This window comes from Mauremys reevesii, linkage group 3, assembly GCF_016161935.1.
Source record: "Mauremys reevesii isolate NIE-2019 linkage group 3, ASM1616193v1, whole genome shotgun sequence".
Lineage (NCBI taxonomy): Eukaryota > Metazoa > Chordata > Testudines > Geoemydidae > Mauremys > Mauremys reevesii.
The window spans coordinates 153,651,243-153,674,397 of NC_052625.1; the positions used below are offsets into that span (position 1 = coordinate 153,651,243).

Sequence of the window (23,155 nt, forward strand, 5' to 3'; positions counted from 1 at the left end):
ATGACAAAACTCACCCGTTAAGAATGGGCAAAAACTTGATGATCTGTACCTACTTACATATACATGCCAACATATATATGGACACAATCAAAAACATACTGTAACTCTCCAACACATCTGCAGCCATGAAGTTTTCCTCAGAGGTGGAATACTAGACAACTTATCTAAGTAGCACTTACAACACACTGTAAAACTCAGACACACGTATGACTTGAGCCACAGAGTGCCCCCCAATCCCATATAGCACCTACAAGTCCACTAGGCACTTCACTATTATTCCTTGCTCAGTTTAAATATTGTACAGAATAAACAAGTGAGGTTATAATACAGACAAGGAAGAGGAGGAGAGGAAAAGCTTTGGTATCAAATATAGATTACACAGCTATTCAGTTTAGGCATAAATACTGACTTTATGATTCCAGTGGAGGCTTGGCTTTTGGAGGGGGGGCCTGTTCTTTTAAACTGTAGACATGATTTAAAACAATACTGCAGAAGTGTATTTTTAAAAGCAATTTAAATTATTTGGTGACTAACTTTCCACCACCTATCTCCTATAAGGAGAACCTGTTCATATACAAACGAGTATTCAAGCAATAATCATGCAAAGAATCACACACAGATAATAATTCCTACATTTGTCCCATGAATAAATATTGGAGGTGGCATCCTTTAAAAATGAACTTACTACATTCTACTATCATATAGTTTTCTTTGAAATATGACAGTCACTCTAAAGACCAATCCACCACTGGAAAGGGAGTGGGCATGAAGCGTTAATCCAGAAAGATATCCCAATTATATCAAAAGCCAGTCTTAAAGCTAATACAGATCCCCAAACACAAGATAGACAAGGAGGACGCAGGTGTATGAAGCACACTTAGAGCTGGTATCCTATCTCCTGCCCAGAAACACAGTCTGGGATACACACTTTCTTAGGACAATATTTCACTGTTATTCTGTGTCTGTCCCGCTTTGGATCTAAGGTTAGATGAAGAGCCAGAAGACATTTTGAAATCAAGTCCTGGGCTTGGGATTGCTGCTGAATTAAAGCCTCACAAAACACCACAGTGTGGCAGGAACTCAGTACTTCACACTAGCAGGAGTACAGACTCCCCCACTGAGGATTTGTCTACATGCAGAGGTGAACCAGTTTAGCATATGGTGTGATTTTTAAACAGATTTAGTTAAACCAGTGCAAAAAACTGTGTCCAAATTATTTCAGTTTAGCTTAAGTCAATTAGGAACAGCTTTAAAATAGACCAAAATAAGCTTCTTTAACTGAAATAAGAGTGTCCACACAGAGGTTTGCACTGGTTTAACTAAATAGGTGCAAATTTGTTTGTATGAGAAACTAAAAATTCTAGGTTATGGGACTGTGGGGGAAAGGGGCTGTTATTTGTTTTGGTTTTCTTTTCTTACGCTTTTCTTGTCTCTCCATGGGGACATGGTATATCCTATTCCATTTCAATTTAAGGACTCCTTATGAGCCAAATTCTGCTTCGTTACACCAGTGTAACTGACACCAGAATTTGGTCCTACACAGAGCACAGGGCTTGAGGGAGAGTTACTGCACACTTTGCGCCCAATTCTACAAATTTCCCTGATGGTGGGTATAACACATAAGAACAGCATGAGAAAGGAGACAGAATAGGCTTTTTGTAAGGGTTACAAACATTGATTTCAGGCCTCCACATGATCACTTGCCTCAGCTGCTACAGACCACCTTGGAGTACAAAAAGGTTGAGGGAGATTTCCTGACCACTTTGTAAGTTGCACAGGAAGGAGCCTCACTCTGATGCACATTAGGAGCTCAGCAGTTCCCAAAGTTGTTAGGAAAGGAGATCCCTCTCCTGCAGACATCCTGAGGTGCCTGGGAAATGGTGTTTAAGGGGTAGCTAGTAAAATACTTCCATTGAGTCCGCGTATGATATTATCAATTTTTAACATGCAGTCTGAGATTTGAAGTCGTAGAGATTGAGTTTCTTTTTCTGTTTTTCCATGTTCAAAAATCTGGGAAGTTCCTTTAAAAAATATGTTAAGAGCCTGATAGGTTTGCACAATTAAGAACTCAGAAGTTGGGAAATGCAGAATTTAAAGCTGCATTACTACCTTAATGCTGCCTTCGCCTGTGTAAGCATGTGTCCTTATATAACAATACAGGCTTTAATTATATTCAAGTATTTCCAAATAATCAATATGATATGTCATATTTTTGTTTTAATAACTATTCTGATTTCAAAGTAATGAAACAAAACAATACAAACAACAGATAAATACTTTATTTCTGTAAAGTCCTGAACTGCCAACACTGCACTCTCACAGTATCTCCCTAGCAATCTCAGAGGAATCTCACTGGCATGTTTTTGTTTTTCTTCAGATAAGAGAGAAACTCTTTCTACAGCATATGAGTTTTTTTAGTTTTGTCATTAATCTTAAAAAATAAGATGCTTGTAGGGAGCAATTTTGGCTATGTTAATATACCAGTCTTTTAAAAGTGGTTTATCAAGAGTTTTCCACCTTATAAAGATCAATCTCTTTTCACTACCAAGAGCAATTTCAATCTATTTATTTTCAGTCCCATGTACTGAAAACCGGTATGTAGTAAATTTAGGTCCCCATCCCGTAATGAGCAAGCATCTGCCCACACGCTGCAGGAAAGGGGCCATAATTCTGACTCAGCTGGTAATGTATGTTTCTATACTAGTGCTACTGTAATATAAATATTACATGATAATATTTCTATAGCACTTATAGCATTTGGCCAAAAAAAATGTTAGTAGACTGTCAAATTATATTCCTGTTTCTCACATCAGCAGCATATATTGTTGTCCAGTAGGCAAGATTTGAGGAAGTTTGCAGGAATCCAATTCATTATATGATTTTAACATGTTGTAATTTCACAGTAGACTCCCCGACAGATCTTGAAATAGTCCAAGTCTCTCATCAAAGCATACTTTTATAGAATCCGTTTCTAAGGGGAGAATGGACCGCTGTGATCATCCAAGCTGATCTGCCACATAACTCAGGCCATAAAACTTGCCCCAGAATAATTCCTGTTTGAGCTAGAGCAGATCTTTTAGAAAAACATTCAATCTTGATTGTAAAATTCCCAGTGATGGAGAATCCACCACAACCCTTGATAAACTGTGGTTAATTACCCTCACTGCTAAAAAGTTATGCTTTATGTACAGTCTCACATTCCTATTCCTTGTCAACAGATTGAAATGAACAAATAGGATAAGCAAGGTCTGCGCATTAAGGCCAGAGATGGTGTAAACTGAAAGAAAAAAAATACAAATTAACATTGGATTCTATATGGTATAGATTAGATCTGTTTTAAGTCGATGTAGGCATTAATGGAAGAGAGTTCCAATTTTCTTTATATTTCCTTCAGCCTTGCAGTTGAGACCCTGGCGGTGGGGCTTTTGGAGTTATTGTTCAATGTTATTTTAATAATAGTGAAACCTTTCAACTGTTTTTTTTTTTCAAAATGTGTACTTTTAAAAATCTTCTGCAGCACGGACATGTTTGTGAAGATTGTGTAGAAGCCTCTTTGGCTGACATATCTTTTTGCAGCTTCTACCATGGCTGAAACATAAAAAACATGTTTTGGGGACAATTCTTTTTTTATGTTGCTTGCTTTCCATTTGTTCTGTAAAACCTATTTTACCAGCTTTGTTTCTGTTGCGTTATCTTTTTCTTTTCTGGAGTTTTTTTTCCTCTTGGAATTTAACAACCCAACTCCAGTAGCAGCAAGAGAATTTGTAAGGATACATCCCCTCATTTTCCTCTATGCCAAAGAAACGTCAAAGGAAGATCCCAGAACCAAGGCCTGGTTAGAAGCAAAGTATTGCTCTGTATTATTGCCTTAAGATGTGTATCTAAAGGGAAACTCAGCTATAGCCCAAGACCAGAATAAATATTTAGGGACAAAACAAAAATGAGCTGTAAAAGGACATGTACTTGTGGGTGTAAGAGTGGGAGTGGAGAGAACATATGTGTGTATTATATAAGAAATTGCTTAAGAACATATTATCCTCATGTATAAATGCCCTTGTAATGCTGATGTGGTCAGTTAGACCTTGGTATATCTGCTATAGAAAGGTCACAAAAGGTTCAGTCATTTTGAACATTCAATTTTTTCAAACACTTTCTAATTTTTTTTATTGTGCACTAATGCCACTTATTCCTGCCCACTCCTCCCACTACAGTGAGCACCAGATATTGCTGATTTAACATAAACTGGTTAGGAGAACTATGCCCCAGTACCTTCCACCCTAAGTTACACAAAAAACAACACAACATTTCCTATTCTTACCTGATTTACGGCCCTCAGGAATATAAATCCAAGCCATCTTATTGTGCTGCTATAATGTGTATTCCTGGGGTGAAACAATGGACAGAAAGAACATCCCTATAGGCTCAAATTTCTTAAGCTTGAAGCTGACGAGGAACTGTAATTGATTAGTTCTTCAATCACCCAAAGAATTACTGCATTAAATTAAGATATCTTACCATACACAAAATAAAGGAATTAATAAAACTGCATAAAAGAAACAATTATCTGATCCCTAAGAGTAGTAGTAATACTTTGCACTTACGTAGCACCCTTCATCTTAAAGTACTTTTCAAACACTCCAGCCAAATTTGTCAAATATGGACAGTAATTTTGGGTACCAACTTGAAACACTACCTTGGAAAATGTATGCCTAAAGTTCATATGGTGACTCTCTCCTGCACACAAACACATCTGACTATTCCTACTCAGAATCTGATCTTTCCCCTTTTATAATGTGTTCTGAAAGGATAAATATTTGCAAAGACAATTTTTTCTAGAATGCTATGCTTAAAGGGAAATCAAAATTGCAGACAAATTTTACCAAAAAAAAAAAATTTACTAAAGAGAGATCATGCTACTGCTTCTGAAGAGATCAGGGCTGAGGTTCTCACCCCACTCCAGTCCCTGTATGCCAGGTTAAAGAGCTGCAACAATGTAAAGGAACTCTAAAAGCCCCAATTCCCTTCCAGGGGAGAAGCCCACACTGCAGGAACTGAAGCAGACAGCCTCAGGAGCATGATTGAATTTCATACATACACAAAGCAAAATATTTCATTTCTTACACATAATGATATGCATGTGAAATGAAATCCTAGGCACATAGTGCTGTAGATATTCTGCGTACCACATCTGCTCAGAGGCAGCTGCAGACAGGTGCTGTAACTACGGTGCTAAATCGGCGCCACCAGAATCTTTGCAGCAGTGTCAATTTAGCACATCTGATGAAGACACGCTACATCGACGGAAGTACACTCTCCAGTTCATGTAATTAATCCACCTCCCCGAGGGCACACTGTCAACTCATATCCAGCTTCTCGTCCACTGTAACCCCTAGGTCCTTTTCTGCAGAACTGCTACCTAGCCATTTGGTCCCTAGTCTGTAGCAGTGCATGGGATTCTTCCGTCCTAAGTCCAGGACTTTGCACTTGTCCCTGTTGAACCTCATCAGATTTCTTTTGGCTCAATCCTCTAATTTGTCTAGGTCCTTCTGTATACTATCCCTACCCTCCAGCGTATCTACCACTCCTCCCGGTTTAGTGTCATCTGCAAATTCACTGAGGGTGCAGTCCACGCCATCCTCCAGATCATTAATGAAGATATTGAACAAAAACGGCCCCAGGACCAACCCTTAGGGCACTCCGCTTGATACCGGCTGCCAACTAGACATGGAGCCATTGATCACTACCCACTGAGCCCGATGATCTAGCCAGCTTTCTATCCACCTTATAGTCCATTCATCCAGCCCATACTTCTTTAAATTGCTGGCAAGAATACTGTGGGAGACCGTAACAAAAGCTTTGCTAAAGTCAAGGAATAACACATCCACTGCTTTCCCCTCATCCACAGAGCCAGTTATCTCATTATAGAAGGCAATTAGGTTAGTCAGACATGACTTGCCCTTGCTGAATCCATGCTGACTGTTCCTGATCACTTTCCTCTCCTCTAAGTGCTTCAGAATTGATTCCTGGAGGACCTGCTCCATGATTTTTCCAAGGACTGAGGTGAGGCTGACTGGCCTATAGTTCCCTGGATCCTCCTTCTTCCTTTTTTTAAAGATTGGCACTACATTAGCCTTTTTCCAGTCATCTGGGACCACCCTGGATTGCCATGAGTTTTCAAAGATAATGGCCAATGGCTCTGCAATCACATCCGCCAACTCCTTTAGCACCCTCGGATGCAGTGCATCTGGCCCCATGCACTTGTGCCAGTCCAGCTTTTCTAAATAGTCCTGAACCAATTCTTTCTCCACAGAGGGCTGGTCACCTCCTCCCCATGCTGTGCTGCTCAGTGCAGCAGTCTGGGAGCTGACCTTGTTCATGAAGACAGAGGCAAAAAAAGCATTGAGTACATTAGCTTTTTCCACATCCTCTGTCACTAGGTTGCCTCCCTCATTCAGTAAGGGGCCTACACTCTCCTTGACTTTCTTCTTGTTGCTAACATACCTGAAGAAACCCTTCTTGTTACTCTTAACATACCTTGCTAGCTGCAACTCCAAGTGTGATTTGGCTTTCCTGATTTCACTCCTGCATGCCTGAGCAATATTTTTATACTCCTCCCTTGTCATTTGTCCAATCTTCCACTTTTTGTAACGTTGTGTTCTGCACCTCACGGAATCCCACCTAAGGATTTAGTTTCATACACACTTTTAAAAGATGGCTGATGACTGATTTTTATATAATCATATAGACACGTAATATGCACTTGTATATACCATGCAGGGGCATCAGAATTCCCCTTTCGAAATGTTATTCCTATTGCCTTGTAATGCTATTTTGTACAACAGTTTTAAAATATTGTACAGTTTTAAAATATTCATAGTGTTATTTGAACACCAAATTTTTAAAAGGAAAAGAAAGACAAAGAAAAACGTGCAGTACTCACTGATGACTGAGTACACAGCTAGTCCGAACTTTTAAAATAAAATTGTTTTAGGGTTATCAAAGCACAAGAGAAAACATCTAAAAAAATCATGAAACCTTCCCCTCTTCCCTTCACATATCTCAGTAATGCCTCAGTATATTTTCTTCAAACTTTCTAATGACTTTGATTAGAGTCCAAGACCAAAGCAAGATAAATATCTACTATTTATCCAGATGGGATTTTCAAAGGAGCCAAAGAGAGTTAGGCACCCAAATCCCATTGAAAAACCAGTGAATTTAAACTTGTTTGAAAATCTCAATCTCAAAAATACTGTTTCTAATTTCCATTGTATGTCCCCTGGCTCTCCTAGCACCCAGTTCTGTGAATTCCCAAGAACCCTCAAACTCCATGAGCTTTAATGGGAGTTCAGGGCACCACAAACTTCATATGAGTTGCTCAGCACTTCACGAGTTTGGGCTCTTACAGTGGATAGGAGCAATTTTTACTCTTTACTTTAATTTTTAAATGCTACTATCCACTCCTAAAGCATCAAGGACTTTGGTATCATATGATCACAGTTTAGCTTTAATAAAAGCATTAGGAAATGTGACAAATACAAATAGCACTTTTTTTTAAAAACTAGGCTTTCGTGTCAGCATTTAATTCTACATTTGCTAGGTCTAAAATCTTGATCGTTTAAAGTTTATGTAGATAAAAACCTCCCCTCTATCCCTCCATTCTCCTCCACCAAACACTACGCCAGTATGTTATCCAGCGGAGCTACCTCCTCATTCAAATCTTCTAGGAATTTGCTAGAGGACAAAGTCAGCCTTGCTTTGCTGTGCCCTCCAAAGTCTGCTGGAGCAGGTCTGCCCTTTGCAGGTTTTGCACACAAACCCAATGTAAATTTTGGCACTGATTTAAACAAAAAAAAATGTTGAAAGGGAATAAAGGTTGAAAGTATTTCTGAGGAGTCCAGCTAGCAACTCCAGTCCTGCCCACCACAAAAATGACACTTTCTATGCAAAACAACCTACAGCATTAAAACCAACATTTAAAAACTCAGGAAAGGGTTAGCTACGAGAGCCAGACTGTTTCACACTGCCATAAAATCCTTCATCCGTCAGAACTACACCAACCAATCTCAGCTTTGATCCTTCTATTTGTAAAAATATATGCAAATGTCAAAATAACAAATAACTAGGCAATTATGAAACCTGATTTCCAATTCATAGGAGGCATTGCCAATATGCCAGAACTTTAACATATAGTACATTACTCACTACAGAAAACTACATGTGTTAGCTTCCTGAAATATACTTAAAAAGACAAACGGGCGAGCTATCCATATGCTTACATAAACCTACAATACCATGCAATCAATACATTTCAGGATACCAAACAGATCAGCCATTCCAATGCTGTTCTTCTTCTTAACCAGCGCATCACTACAAGAAAAATGACAGAACTCTAACATAACCTAATGTACCCAGGTATTATATTTCTTTTGAAATTTTTACTATACACTTGAAACCTACTATAAGGTGGGTGCATAACTGGCTGGATAACCGTACTCAGAGAGTAGTTATTAATGGTTCCCAATCCTGCTGGAAAGGTAAAACAAGTGGGGTTCCGCAGGGGTCTGTTTTGGGACCGGCTCTGTTCCATATCTTCAGCAACGACTTAGATGTTGGCATAGAAAGTACGCTTATTAAGTTTGCAGATGATACCAAACTGGGAGGGACTGCAATTGCTTTGGAGGACAGGGTCATAATTCAAAATGATCTGGACAAATTGGAGAAATGGTCTGAGGTAAACCGGATGAAATTTAATAAAGACAAATGCAAAGTGCTCCACTTAGGAAGGAACAATCAGTTTCACACATACAGAATGGGAAGAGACTATCTAGGAAGGAGTACGGCAGAAAGGGATCTAGCGGTTATAGTGGACCACAAGCTAAATATGAGTCAACAGTGTGATGCTGTTGCAAAAAAAAGCAAACGTGATTCTGGGATGCATTAACAGGTGTGTTGTGAGCAAGACACAAGAAGTCATTCTTCCGCTCTACTCTGCGCTGGTTAGGCCTCAACTGGAGTATTGTGTCCAGTTCTGGGCACCGCATTTCAAGAAAGATATGGAGAAATTGGAGAGGGTCCAGAGAAGAGCAACAAGAATTATTAAAGGTCTTGAAAACATGATCTATAAAGGAAGGCTGAAAGAATTGGGTTTGTTTAGTTTGGAAAAGAGAAGACTGAGAGGGGACATGATAGCAGTTTTCAGGTATCTAAAAGGGTGTCATCAGGAGGAGGGAGAAAATTTGTTTACCTTAGCCTCTAAGGATAGAACAAGAAGCAATGGGCTTAAACTGCAGCAAGGGAGGTTTAGGTTGGACATTAGGAAAAAGTTCCTAACTGTCAGGGTGGTTAAACACTGGAATAAATTGCCTAGGGAGGTTGTGGAATCTTCATCTCTGGAGATATTTAAGAGTAGGTTAGATAAATGTCTATCAGGGATGGTCTAGACAGTATTTGGTCCTGCCATGAGGGCAGGAGACTGGACTCGATGACCTCTCGAGGTCCCTTCCAGTCCTAGAGTCTATGAATCCATGAATAAACCTTTCAGTACTTGTGTGGCCAAGAATGCTACAGATATTTTCTACTTGACCAGACCCTTATTCTTTAACAAAAAGAGACTTCATGTAAGTTATTATTTTCAGTAAATTACCATGCTTTTTGCTCAGATCCTGCCTCTCTTGGGATCAAGTAATATTTTGATGGGGGCTCTTTCAGATTTCATCAAATCCAAAGAAAGGTTGGGTGAATTCCCTTTCCTTTAAGGAGATCACCCTCTCTCCGGACACTGTCAAACTATGTCTGCCCAGAGAGGACACAGCTCTGGGGCTCATAATAATACTTCTGATGTGCACATTTTTTCAACTTTTGAATGGACCAGATTGTGACAAAATATTTTCTTGTGGGGATCATTCTACCCCCCACTCCACCTAAGTAAAACTCTGTGAATTGTTATCAATATACTCAGTGTATTTTTCAGGACAAAATATAAACATTCTCAGCAAAGTACAACTTTATGTACTTTGCTTAATGTAAGTACGTTTGCCAAGTGGTGCTACCTCCTTTCTCTGGTTATGAGCAAGTGGGTTGTATACATAGGAAAACAAATGAAGAGACTCCCTGAGTCTCTGCAGCACACTCACATCTGGTACACAGGGTTTATCATAGGCTAAGGGGGGAAACTTTTGTGGAAGTCACTTATTAAAATATTGGCAGTGCATCACTGCATGTGATGTGTGTACCTATATCAATCAGCAATTCTTCCAAAGAGTGCCCTGGACTTCAGAGGATATAAAATTGACACTGCTTCAATTTGAAAAAGAGATGAATTCTTTGGGTTCTTTTATTTATACTTACATTATACAACAAACCAAGGATTATGGGGTACAATTAAGGGTCAAATGGGGACTAGAAAGTACTATAATAAGCAGCCTCAGTACAAGAGCACAATATGGATCCCATATACCAGGCTTATGATTTCAATACAATTTTACATAATTAGCATACGGAACATAAAAATCAAAAGTAGATTCCTTTGAATAGCTATTTTAGGTTTCCTTTACAATTAGCGGGAAAAGATTTTCACATTAAATGCCTTAGGAAGAAATAGGTCCAAGTATGTCAGGCGTTCACAGAATTTAAAACAATAGAACAAATTAGTAGATGTAAATAGGATTTTAAAAATCTCTTTTGCTGAAATGTACAGCTCCATTTATATTAAGAACTATGTGCAGATCCTAGCCTGGCTAAAAAAGACAAATAAACAAAGGTTGAATTTTAGTCTACAGTATGACAAAAACAAAATGTGTTAACTTTACCAACATTCCCAAACAGGACTTAAAAATATTCAGTACAAAAATAAACATGATTGGAGGAAGGAAAGGAGGAGTGTTAGAGGATTTGTCTGTGAAAGCAGAAGAATTACAGTCAGAGTCAGCCACTTTATAACCTGATTTTTATTGCTAGTGTGGATGGGAAAACACTATACAGATTCTATAACTGTAGTGGTGACCTGTGTTTTAACCTAAGCATAAAGTTCAAACAGCCCTTTAAAGATACTGCACCACCATGGCTATAAAACAGTATTTTCTCATCGATACTAACAACAGTTTTATAAAAGTTTTAGAAGAATGTTATTAAATAGCCACTCTTGATCATGGCAGAGAACCATGCTAGTGCACAGTTCTTTCTGAGTTGACACAGGCTCAGGAGTCAAACTCACATTTACGCAACTGGTGCTAAAGCGATTCCCACTAAAACAATTTTTTTTTGTCTAAACAACTACGTGTTGGTGATATTTTTAATATTCTCTTAATGTAGCTCAATGACTACATAGTTTACATGTGATGTAGGAAGGAAGAAATTACTGCTAGGTAAATTCACATGCCATGTGGCTAACTGGCTTATCTATTGCAAAGTTGGCCAAAGTGCAGCATGTGAGTTAAGAGTGGCTCACCAAGCTCTATAATGGGTCTGAGATTGTCCCTGTCTTTAATAAGAAGACTCCAGGTTCTAGCATGTGCTACTCAATCCTGTATTTTCACTGACTGCATATTTATTCAACTATAATTTTTGCCAAGCATACCCCTAATTTTTTTCATTGTAACCAAATATACAAAGCATAACATTTCAACAAAAAGGAGAAATTATGTTATTATATTAATCCTGAAAACACATGCATGGTCCCAAATATTTTTTGCAATATGCAGCTGCTGTACTCTTCAAATCCATACAATGGGCTGCACCTCTTTATTAAGAGATGAAAATTGCAGCAAACTGGTGCATTTAATGCATAGATTCATAGATTCCAAGGCCAGAAGGGCTCATTGTGACAATGCAATCTAGGTGTGACTCTCAGGTTCCTCTCACACTACCAATCACTTAGACACAGTTTGGATACACCTCACCTAACTGCATGGGCAATCTGTAACATGAGAAAGGCACAGACTTCTAAATGGTTAAACTCTGTCATTACTGTGGATCTCAATATACGCAACATAAAAGGGCATGACTGCCACATGGCATTTTTAGAGTTTGAAAAATTGTAGCTAAACTGAATTTTTGTCATTAACTTAATCCATGTAATATGATGTCTAACCACCTTCCTATGGTAGTTATTCCTGGAATTGTGTTTTCATGTGGCAGACATATACTTTTGGGCAAAGGAATAACCATAGCTGAGTCTTAGGCAATCATCACTTCCGTGTGTCTGCCCCTGAACAGAAGGCAGGAGCTAGCTGCCAAGTAGTGTAACAGCACCTAAAGAAGCCCCCCAAAAAATCCAAGTTGTGCTATGCAGCCCTGGAGTCAGACTAGGCTGCTGAGCACAGCGGGGCCAAGTTTTGGCCCACTGTTGATAATATACTTCTGGTTATTCTGACTTAAGATGTATTTGTATTATAGTGGTGTCTTGAGGTCCCAGATGAGATCATGGCTCCATTGTGCTAAGGACCATATAAATATATAGGAAGATACAGTCTGTGTATATATAACCATACAAATATATAGTAAGATACACTCAAAGCTTGCAATCTAAAAAGAGACAACAGACAGAAGAGAGGACATATTATCCCATTTTAACAGACCAGGAACTGAGGTACAGAGAGACTAAGGTGACTTGCCAAGGTCCCCATCCATTTCCTTAACAACTAGACCAGTTATACTAAGACTGAAGCTTGAGAGCCACAAGTGGCTTTTTAATGTGTCGCCTGCAGCTCTTTGCAGCACATGATATTAAAACACTGTGTGAGTTAAGTAACAACAACTCTAAGTTATTAACCAATCAGTATGCTTTTACTGTGTTATTAACCAACTGAAGAACACTTGATCAGTCATTTTGTTGTGAGTATTATTTTATATAGATATATATATATATAAAATAATAATATATATATGGCAATGAAACAATGAATTCACACTACTGTGGCTCTTTTGGGTCATGTTGATCACTAATTTGGCTCCTGAACCACTGAGGTCTGAGTATCACTGAAGAGAGGTTTACTCACCTTGTGCAGGGGTTCTTTGAGATGTGTGTCCGGGTGGGTGCTCCATTTTAGGTGAGTCCGCATCCCTGTGCCTACAATCAGAGATTCTTAGTAGCAGTGCCCGTTTGGGCCACACTCGTGCTCCCCATCTCGCGCCATCCCTGGCAGCTACATAGCACTGTGTGGCCAAACTGCCCTCAGTTTGTCTCCACTGCAGAGTGCATGTCTGAAGCACAAAATAGAGGGGAGAAGGGCAGGTAGTGAAGCACCCACAAGGACACACATCTCCAAGAACCTCAGTTACTGTACAAGGTGAGTTACTGCACTGCTTCTTCGAGCAGTGTCCCTGTGGGTTCTCCACTTTAGATGTCTGTAGACCAGTGCTGCTTGTTGGAAGGATGGGGCTTTCAAGTTGGATCTTCAAGTGATAAGACAGTTAATCCTAACAGAGCATCCAAGGTCGAGTTTTGCTCAAGTGCATAGTGCTCTGTGAAGGTGTGGGTTTACACCTAGGTGGCTGCTTTATAGATGTCCATAGTAGGTATATTGTTTAAGAAGGCTGTCGAGGTGGAGAGCAATCTGTTGGAGTGTATTTAAGTTCCCAGTGGGGCTTGCAGGACTCTGGACTGGTAACTATAAACATCAACTGGCAGGACTCTGTGTGTGTGTGTGTGTGTGTGTGTGTGTGTGTGTGTGTGTGTGTGTGTGTGTGTGTGTGTGTGTGTGTGTGTGTGTGTGTGTGTGTGTGTGTGTGTGTGTGTGTGACTGAAAAACATATGCTAACTGCTGTATTCTCAATAAATGCAGCATATTTGCCTTTTTCCCTAAAAAAGATCCCATGTGCTTCTTATAAGCATAACACCATTGTAGCTTGTAGCAGTTGTCGGTACCGATGTGGCTCGGCTTTGCGCTAAAGGACCGGTAGATGGTGCCATCGACTGCAGTGACGCTGAGCTGCCCAGTGCTGCATGTTTAAGAGGCTCCATCAGTACTGTGGAGGAGGAGGTAAGCTTCTCTCTGCCACTCCTCTGAGAGCCCACCTGCTTAGGGTCTTTGGCTTTCATGGTACCAGCAGTACTGGAAGATCCTGCTTAATCACTGGTGCTCAACCGCACCGTGGTCAGTACCAAGAATGTCAAATGAACTGGGGATCATTTATTTTTAGCCGGTTCCCTGGAAGAGGAGGTTTTTGACCACCTTTTTTGAAGAATGCGATTTCTTCTATAAGGGTAGCATGTAATGTCTGCCAGAGGCCGTCACTGAGGTCTGCGGTCCAGGGTTGGAAGCCATGTGCAGTGAATTTTCCATCAGGATGAACTTTAACTTGAGCCCCCTTGCTTTTCTGGAGCGAGTCTTGAGGTTGAGGCAATGGTGGCACTTTTTAGATGTGTATGTCTTGCCCAGGCAATGAACACCCTTGGAGTACCCGTCACTGACTGGGACTGCTTCCCAGCTAGAAAGACAGCATTTAAACCCCAGAGATCCAGGCATGCCCATCAGTACTGTTCCATCAGGGGAAGGAGGTGAAAACTACACTACACTATAGGGGTGAATGGAATCTTACAGGTAACTAATAATTTTTCTTTTAAGAAAATAAACAGTGGAGAGGAGGGTAGCTATAGCTAACTAACTCTACTGTATAACTATACTAACACTAAGTCTAAAAAGTAAATGTGAAGAAACTAAGGAGGAGCTGCCAAGGGCTGGGTCTCAGGGCAAGGGTAGTTGAGAAGGAAATTTGGCCATACAGTACTATGTAGCCACCAGCGGTGGAATGAGAGGAAGGGAGGACAAATGCAGCCCAAACAGGCACTGCTATTAAGACCCTCCAATTGCAGGTGCAGGTATGTATCTGAAGTGAAGCACCCATAGGGACACTGCTCAAAGAACTAGACAGTCCCTCACCTGTTCAGATTTGTTTGGAATATAGGAGAGCAAGAAGAGATATGAATATTAAGATGACTAGTAGTGGAATATATAATTTTTCATCTCTATCATAAATTTGAATGAGGCCTGATTTCTGACAGATTCTGACTGGTAACTGTGGTAGACACTTCTTTATTAGGAATTGCATTAAGATCACCAGCTCATTTCACAACAGGCCATCACTGAGGGTCAGTGGTCTGATTGTAATTCCTAACAAATAAGTGTGTATGTCACTAAACTACCATCATAATTAGTACTTGCAGGAACTCCTTGCTGGCAATTTCAGCAGAGGTATCAAGGTTTAAAAAAAATGGAAAATGAACTACCCTTTCACTCCTAGAGGCAATGCCTACAGAATTGTGGAGAAGTTTGCACTAATTGTAGCTAGCACACTACTTGTGGCTAGAGAACTAGCACTTTTCAAGAGCTCTATGGTCACGTAAAAGGAGAAAGGAAAAAAAGCAGCATTTTCATTGTGAAAATAACAACTGGTAACACTGATGTGATGAGGACTACCACTATGGCCATTTAAATAATATATCATGGTGTCACAGCAGCTATATTTATAGTAGAAAAAGCTCATACCTTCAGGCCATTAACTTTACCAAAACAAAGTGGTAGTCTGGCCTGAAATTTGTCATGCATTTTTTCAGCCCAAAGATTTCCTGACATGTGTCTTTAAAATTTCAGTCATACAACACTGCATGAATGGAAGTTGTGGCACTCACATTTACTACTTGTTCAGTCTGATGCAGCTTCACATTGAGGCTGGAGCCTGAGCACTGAGCATAAACCTTAAGCTTTGGGTGTGCTTGTGCATACTCCCAATTCACTTCTTCTACTTTGCAAATAAGAACTGGGAAACCTTTTCCATACTTTTAGTGTCTATTATAGGCTTTGTATGAACAATGAAAGAAAACAGAAGTAAGGAAACGGAGATTAACAATGGATAAAGAATGAATTCACAAGTGGTCTTATAAATAATATGTAGCTGGTAGCTAAAGAAATAGTAATAAGAGTAATGCGTGATGATAAGCTTGCAGCTGTGGCTTTGCTTACTAGTGCACTTTGTAACTCATGGATATTTTATAATCTATACAAGGATTGGTTCACAAAATTAGTAAACCAATCATAAAGCACTTAACACGATGTAGACTGTAACATGCATGTGTTAGTCTGTATGTATAAAATCTGATTTATAATTATGTATTTTTGAGTTGTGGTGCACCTTAACCAATGCTCCCTCTAATTTTTTATATCCATGTGCGGAATGAATTTTGTTATGTGCAGCAATATTGAGGTGATGTGTGGCGGGGGTGGGGCCGAGGTGTTCAGAGTGTGGGAGGGGGCTCAGGGCTGGGGCAGAGGGTTGGGATGCGGGGGGGGGCGGGGGGTTAGGGCTCTGGCTGGGGAGTGCAGGCTCTGGAGTGGGGCCAGGGATGAGAAGTTTGGGATGCAGGCTGCCCTGGGGCTGGGCCAGGGCCAGGGCCAGAGGACTCCCCCCAGCTCCGGGGGAGAGGCACTTCTTCCCCCTGGGCTGGTGGAGAGGCCCACGGCAGCCCTGCATGCCCCAACTTGCTCCCCTCCCCACCAGACCCCTGTGGCTGCACGCCTGCACAGCTCTTTATAGCCTGCTGTGTGGCCATGCAGCTTAAAGGGAACTTAGATCCTAAGCCACACACACACACACACACACACACACACGCTAATCACCTCAGGTACAGCTTTATGAAATGTCAATAATGAAACCTCAGTGACGAGTCCAGATTCAAACAAAGCTTTTGGAACTGAACAAAGTGTTCTCCCAGAACTGAATGAGGGGTTCTGAATAAGCCAAGTGTAAAAGGTCTCAGAGGGAATCCCAACATCTATACGATAATTCATAGCTTGAAAAATATATTAGAGACCTAAACCTAATAGCAGGAGGCTGATATAAAAGATGGTATCGGAAGTAAGAAGATTACTAGCACGGCCCTGATGGGAAACTCAACATATTCCTCTCCTTCCTGCTGTCACCCTAGATCCCACAACTTCCTTGCCCCCCCTCTCAACAGAAATACACTAGTTCATTATTTGGTTTGGCTGGTAAGTGTCACACTTGGAACTCTCTCCTCTTAGCTGTTGGGATGTAGGACAGTACCATTCCTTTCCCTCTTTATTTCAGTTGTACACATTGTCCCTTTTTTAATCTGTTTCTCCTTCTCCCAGTCTCCCCTTTCCCCACCCTGTGACTTTTTTTGGTTTCCTCCCCCTCCTCCACACAGGATTATGCTGCTGCCCACAGAAAAAACAGCAGCATGACACTGACCTGTTTCTTGTAAAGTTTGCTCTGCTACTCCTCTAAAGGAAGCAGTGAAACATTTATGAATTGCATCAGTTTCACTGTACTTCTGGAGCTCTCCTAAACAAGGAACCTTTCCAATTGGGAACGAATATTGGTCATCATTAAAAAGTCAACAGTCACCACATAGTAGTAAATGAGATATCAGTTATTTCCTAATCTACACGCAGGGATTATTTTGTCTCCTCACATCTTGCTTTAGATGCTGCAGGACACTCATTAAAACAAAAGCATATCACTTGAATTGCCAAATCCTCATGTATATTTTAAAAAATACACAATTGAAAATTCAGGACAAATATAGAAACAGTAACAGGAAAAAATATCACTGTCCTTGTTAATTTGAAATTGCATATATTAAATGGGTATGCAGTTTATTTTACTACAGTAACCACCTACTTGTAGGAGAAATTAGAACTTATTTTTTAACCTTTACAATTACTTTATACACTACCTGCCACGTTCCAAAACATATTGAAAATTAGAATCTAGTTAGAAATTAAAATGGAGCCGTTTAGCCACAGAATATGGGCATGCATCACTGGACTAAAAAATCTTTCTTCCTAGGTTTATAAATAAAGTGTTAAAGCACTCCACACCAATACCAATATTTCTGGGCTTTGATACCACTTTTGATGAGAGGTGGAAATGGGGTGGGGAATAAAATATTGCGGGGGGGTTAAATGTGTTTAATCTGCCACTTGGTGCCCTCATTTGCTGTCTCATTATCTACCTTCCTCTCTCACTTGACTTTTACTTGTCAACTTAACCAAGTTTCTCCCTTTTCTGTTATCCTCCAACCTATCCAATTTCCCCCTCTATTATACTCCGGCTACACTGATAACTCTGCTTTTACCACCGATCTGCTATTTCTGGGTTCTGAGCCTTGCCCTAGCAAAAACAGTAGCACTGTTAAAGAGTTTAAAAGAGTCGTATTGAGGTCTAATGGAACAGATAGACAAGATATAGGGAGAAAGAACTGTCTAGTAGTTAAAGAATTAGCTTATGATTAAAAATAGTCAGGGTTTAATACCTGTGTCTGCCACAGAATTCCTATGTGACAATCTTTTGGTGTCTCAATTCCCAACTGTTAAAATGAAGCTAATGGTACAGAACTGCCTGTGATCAAAAATCAAGAGACAAGCCCCCCAAAAAGATTGGATTGGTTTAAAAATCATAAAACTTGAGATTGGAACAGCTTGAAATCATAAAACTTCATAAAATAATCTGGGGTTCTTTTTATTTGCCTTCTGGCTTTTGAACCCTTGGCACATTCTCTGGACACCTTTCCAAGCTTTCCTCTGCAATCCTGAGGAGAAATTCTAACTCCACTCTGCGCTGCGTGGGGCAGCTCTTCCCTGCACAGCTCGTTAGTCAACTGCTAGTCAGAAGCAGGGCCGCCCAGAGGGGGGGGCAAGAGGGGCAATTTGCCCCAGGCCCCGGGTCCCGCAGGGGCCCCCACGAGTATTTTTGGGGCCCCTGGAGTGGGGTCCTTCACTCACTCCAGGGGGCCCGGAAAACTCTTCCGCTCCCGGTCTTCGCCGGCGGGGGGGTCGTTCCGCTCCGGGGCGGAAGGACTCCCCGCCGGTGAATTATCGCCGAAGCGGGACCCGCCGCCAAAGTGCAGCTGGGTCTTCGGTGGTAATTCGGTGGCGGGGGGCCCTTCCGTTCCGGGACCCGCCGCTGAAGTGCCCCGAAGACCCGCGGTGGGGCTCCCCCACCTGCCACCGAATTATCGCCGAAGAGGCAGCTGCACTTCCGTGGCGGGTCCCGCTTCGGTGGTAATTTGGTGGCGGGGGGCCCCCGCCGCGGGTCTTCGGGGCACTTCGGCGGCAGGTCCCGGAACAGAAGGGCCCCCCGCCGCCGAATTACTGCTGAAGCGGGGGCCCCCCGCCGCCGAAGACCCCGGGTCCCCAGAATCCTCTGGGCGGCCCTGGTCAGAAGCAGCTTGGAAGGAGGAGGAGGAGGGTGCTATTAGAATTCCCTAAACTACTGCAGCTGCTGCTCAGAGTAACTGGGAGTGGTGGCAGGGGAGCATGCTGAGGAGTTCAATTCCTTTTGTATTCAAATCAACCTGTTGTTCTGGATCCCATCATCTAACTATCAGTGGCCTTCAGAGAGAGAAGGGAAAGCACTATTGCCAACCCCAAGCATTCAAAAATCATGATTCAGCCCCCAAAATATCATGAGATTGGCTTAATTATCATGCAATTAAAATAAAAATCATTTTCTTTCCTACCTGACTTGTTTTTTTCACCTTTAAGGGGAACCTGCCTATCCCCAATTTGCATGACCATCTCAACATTCAATCTCGAATAATACATATAAAAATGCAGGCTTCCCTATTTGCCACTCACAGGAGATTCCACCTCCGTAACTCCTGGGGTGTGGCAAGGTGCCATTTGATCCCTATCTGACCTCCTCCCTACCTGGATAGGCAGCTGCTCTACCCACATTCTTCCTCCATGTTCTCCCACAGTTTCTGGTTCCTCTACTACAACCTAACTCTTACATTCATTTGCCTCTCATATTTTTTCCTTCTCCCCTCACAGTTCCCTACCCATCACATTCACCACTCTGCTACCTACATTCCCTGGGACTCCATATTCCCCTGCACTACTCCCCAAAGTCTGCCTTCTACACCAACAATAACCTGTGCTTCTTTGTACTTTCCTGATCCATTTCCTGGGGGATTAGCTCAGTGGTTTGAGTATTGGCCTACTAAACCCACGCTTGTGAGTTCAATCCTTGAGGGGGCCATTTGGGGCAAAAATCTGTCTGGGGATTGGGCCTGCTTTGAGCAGCAGGTTGGACTAGATGACTTCTGAGGTCCCTTCCAACCCTGATATTCTATGATTCTAACACATCCCTCTTCCCTGCTGCCACCACTGGCCCATTCCCTGTATCTCCATATTAGCCCTTCCCTTGTCCTCACTTGGTGACTTAAGGAGCCACAATCTTTCCTCAGGGCCACCTGGCTTTAGACCCAGTGGAAAGTGGCAACCATCATTACTAAGGGAACCCTTACTCTCATCTCCAAAGGCTAAAGGAAAATAGTGGTTACCTTGCTGAAGGCAGCCAGTGGCTTCACATTTTGTTAATAATGAGAGATTGGAAGCCATTCTGGATAAGGATAAAATTTCACAAGACTGAATAAAAGATTTATGAACCTGAGTATCATTAAACTCACAATAAAGTCATAAAAGCTGGCAACACTGCAAGTTTAATAACATCTCAGCTTTGCTGTTGCCCAGTTCTGTGGCCATTCACCATCAAGATATTTCTCCTGGAGAGGCTGCCTCCTGGTACCCCAAGAACGGCTATAGCATCTCTAATGGGTCAGTGTGAAAAACAAAAGGGTCTCACAAAGAACGATAAACAAAAGGAGAGTGATCTCAATAATTTCAGGATGGGAGGGATGTGGGGAGGGAAGAAAAACAAAACTTTAAACTTGGGAACAACTACATCTATACTCAGGCACCTGGCTAATGGTCCAAATTTCAGACATGCTGAGCACCTTCAGCTTCAAATGAGGTCAAATGTATAAATTAAAGTATAATTTTATTTATTTCTACTTAAGGATACTGTGCACAGGTCCACGAGCAATTAGGATGCCAATCAGAAACCACTGTTTTGTCTTTTTCACCATGCCATTTCTGTGCATCTCACTCCCATGGATTTCATAAAGTACTCCTCCAATTACAAAATATCCTTTGAACATTCTTCCAAGATGATATAGTGTAATACACTTCAGGTTTTAAAAATAATTTGTAAAGTTAATTTATAGTAGTCATGAAAGGAGCTAAATTGGCAGCTCCTGTGAGGGAGCAATGAGTACTCAGCACTGCACAAGAAGCACTCAACACCTCAAACAATAAAGCCTCTGGAGACTGGACTCCTTGATTTAACAAGGATAATAAGGTGATAAGTAACAGTCAGCATGGATTTGTCAAGAACAAATCATGTCAAACCAATCTAATAGCTTTCTTTGATAGGGTAACAAGTCCTGTGGATAAAGGGGGAAGCGGCAGATGTGGTATATCTTAATTTTAGTAAAGCTTCTAATACTGTCTTGCATGACCTTCTCATAAACAAACTAGGGAAATATAGCCCAGATGGAGTGACTACAAGCTGAGTGCATAACTGGTTGGAAAACGGTTCCCGGAGAGTAGTTATCAGTGGTTCACAGTCAGGCTGGAAGAGCATATCGAGTGGGGTCATAATAAGAACTTGCACCATGACCTAAAGACCACTAAGCTTTGGCTCTGTAGGGAGAGTTCTGTTTGGCAAGTTCCAGATCCAAGGACCCTTCACTGAAATGGGTTGGTCGCAAGTCCCCTGTTATCTATATTTGGAGACTAATACCTTATGTATCTCTGCTGATCTCAATTCTTGTGGCAATGCATGGGGAGGAAGACAGTATCAGATAGCCAGGATGCAGGCTATGGGACTTTGCAGACCGAAGTTGACATCTTGAATTGCACCCAAAAATGAATAGCAAGCACATACAGCTGACAAAGAAAAGGCATAATGTATGTTTTCTGGCCACATATTGCTCCAGCTGAAGCTTGAGTTGTCTTCAAGTATAACTCCACATGGGTGATGCTGCAGTAATCTATTTGAAGATGACAGAAGTCCTGGATCACTTGGACAAGACTGAGCTGAGAGAAATGTTGTCAACACCTAGCCAGATGCAGAAGGAAAAGGATGTTTTTGATCAACAAAGTTACTTGAAATTCCAGAAGCAGTTTATCCAAAAAGCACCCCCAAATCGCAAAATAAAAGTTGGACAAAATCCCACAATAATGAGTGTCATTGTCCTTACTATTCTCAAGATCCTTCCTCCACCCAATTAGCATTATTACCTCTATCTAACCCAGATTAAGCCTCAGACTGTTTACACTCATCCAGTTCCCAATCAACATTAAATCCTGGGAAATCAGACAACACCTGGGTTTGATAAAAGAGACAGCTGTGTGTTATCTACGTGTGATTGACATTCTGCCCAAAACTTCTCCCTCTCTCTAAGTGGTCTCATATACTGACAGAACAGGAAGAATGTGGTTTTATGATGTGCTTGTGTCCAGCAGGAACTGGACTGAAATTACTGCTATATTTCACATAGCCCATTGAAAACTAATGATGACTGCAGGAAACAATCAGGATGTAGAGGTGGTCGGATCTGTAGTTCATTACTGTTTCCGTGAGCCACCAGTCCATTTACATTCATGTTGATTCTTATTTTAATTAAAAGGTTTTCCAATAATTTTTGAAGTGTTTTTTTAAAAATTTGAAATGCATGATGCTCTGCTTTTAACTTAACTTGTGTACATACAAAATTAGCAAAATAAGTTGTAAAGAAATTATATATCAAGGTTGTGGTTTTTTGTTGTGTTTTTTTTTTTTGTAAATTTAAAGTTGCAATCAATATTGAATCATATAAAAACACAAGATATAAAAACTATAGTATGTTACCAAAAGCCTACATTCTTAAAATAGATTTTGCATTAAAAAAATCAATATTTAATTTTGTCTTGAAACACAGGAAAAATATACATTGCCTTTAGTCCCAAAGGGATTTTCAAATTTTTACATATCCAAAAAAAAATAAATCACTTCATGCATCTTCGAAATCTCCCCCTTTGGAGTGGAATGCAGTACTTGTCTAACAACACAATGAAACACTAGCATATAGATTCACAGAGGAAGTAAAAAAAATAGCATATGCAATTAAAACTTCAGGAAAAGATAATTAAACTGGATTTAATCAGAGCAAAGCTCTGCTCTTGCAAAATGCTATGAGATCTTTAATAAGCACACGTGACTAGGCCTTGGTTTCATTTCTTACAAAGCTGGGGCATAGGTTTGCCAACTTTCTGATTGCAGAAAACTGAACACCCCTGTCCCACCCCCT

At 40.9% G+C, this 23,155-nt stretch overlaps 1 protein-coding gene across 1 annotated transcript in view; it reads right to left on the minus strand.

The window, feature by feature from the left end:
• RIMS1 (regulating synaptic membrane exocytosis 1) overlaps positions 1-23,155 on the minus strand; it is a 497,623-nt gene that overhangs the window by 459,293 nt on the left and 15,175 nt on the right. The gene's annotated exons all lie outside the window — the stretch shown is intronic.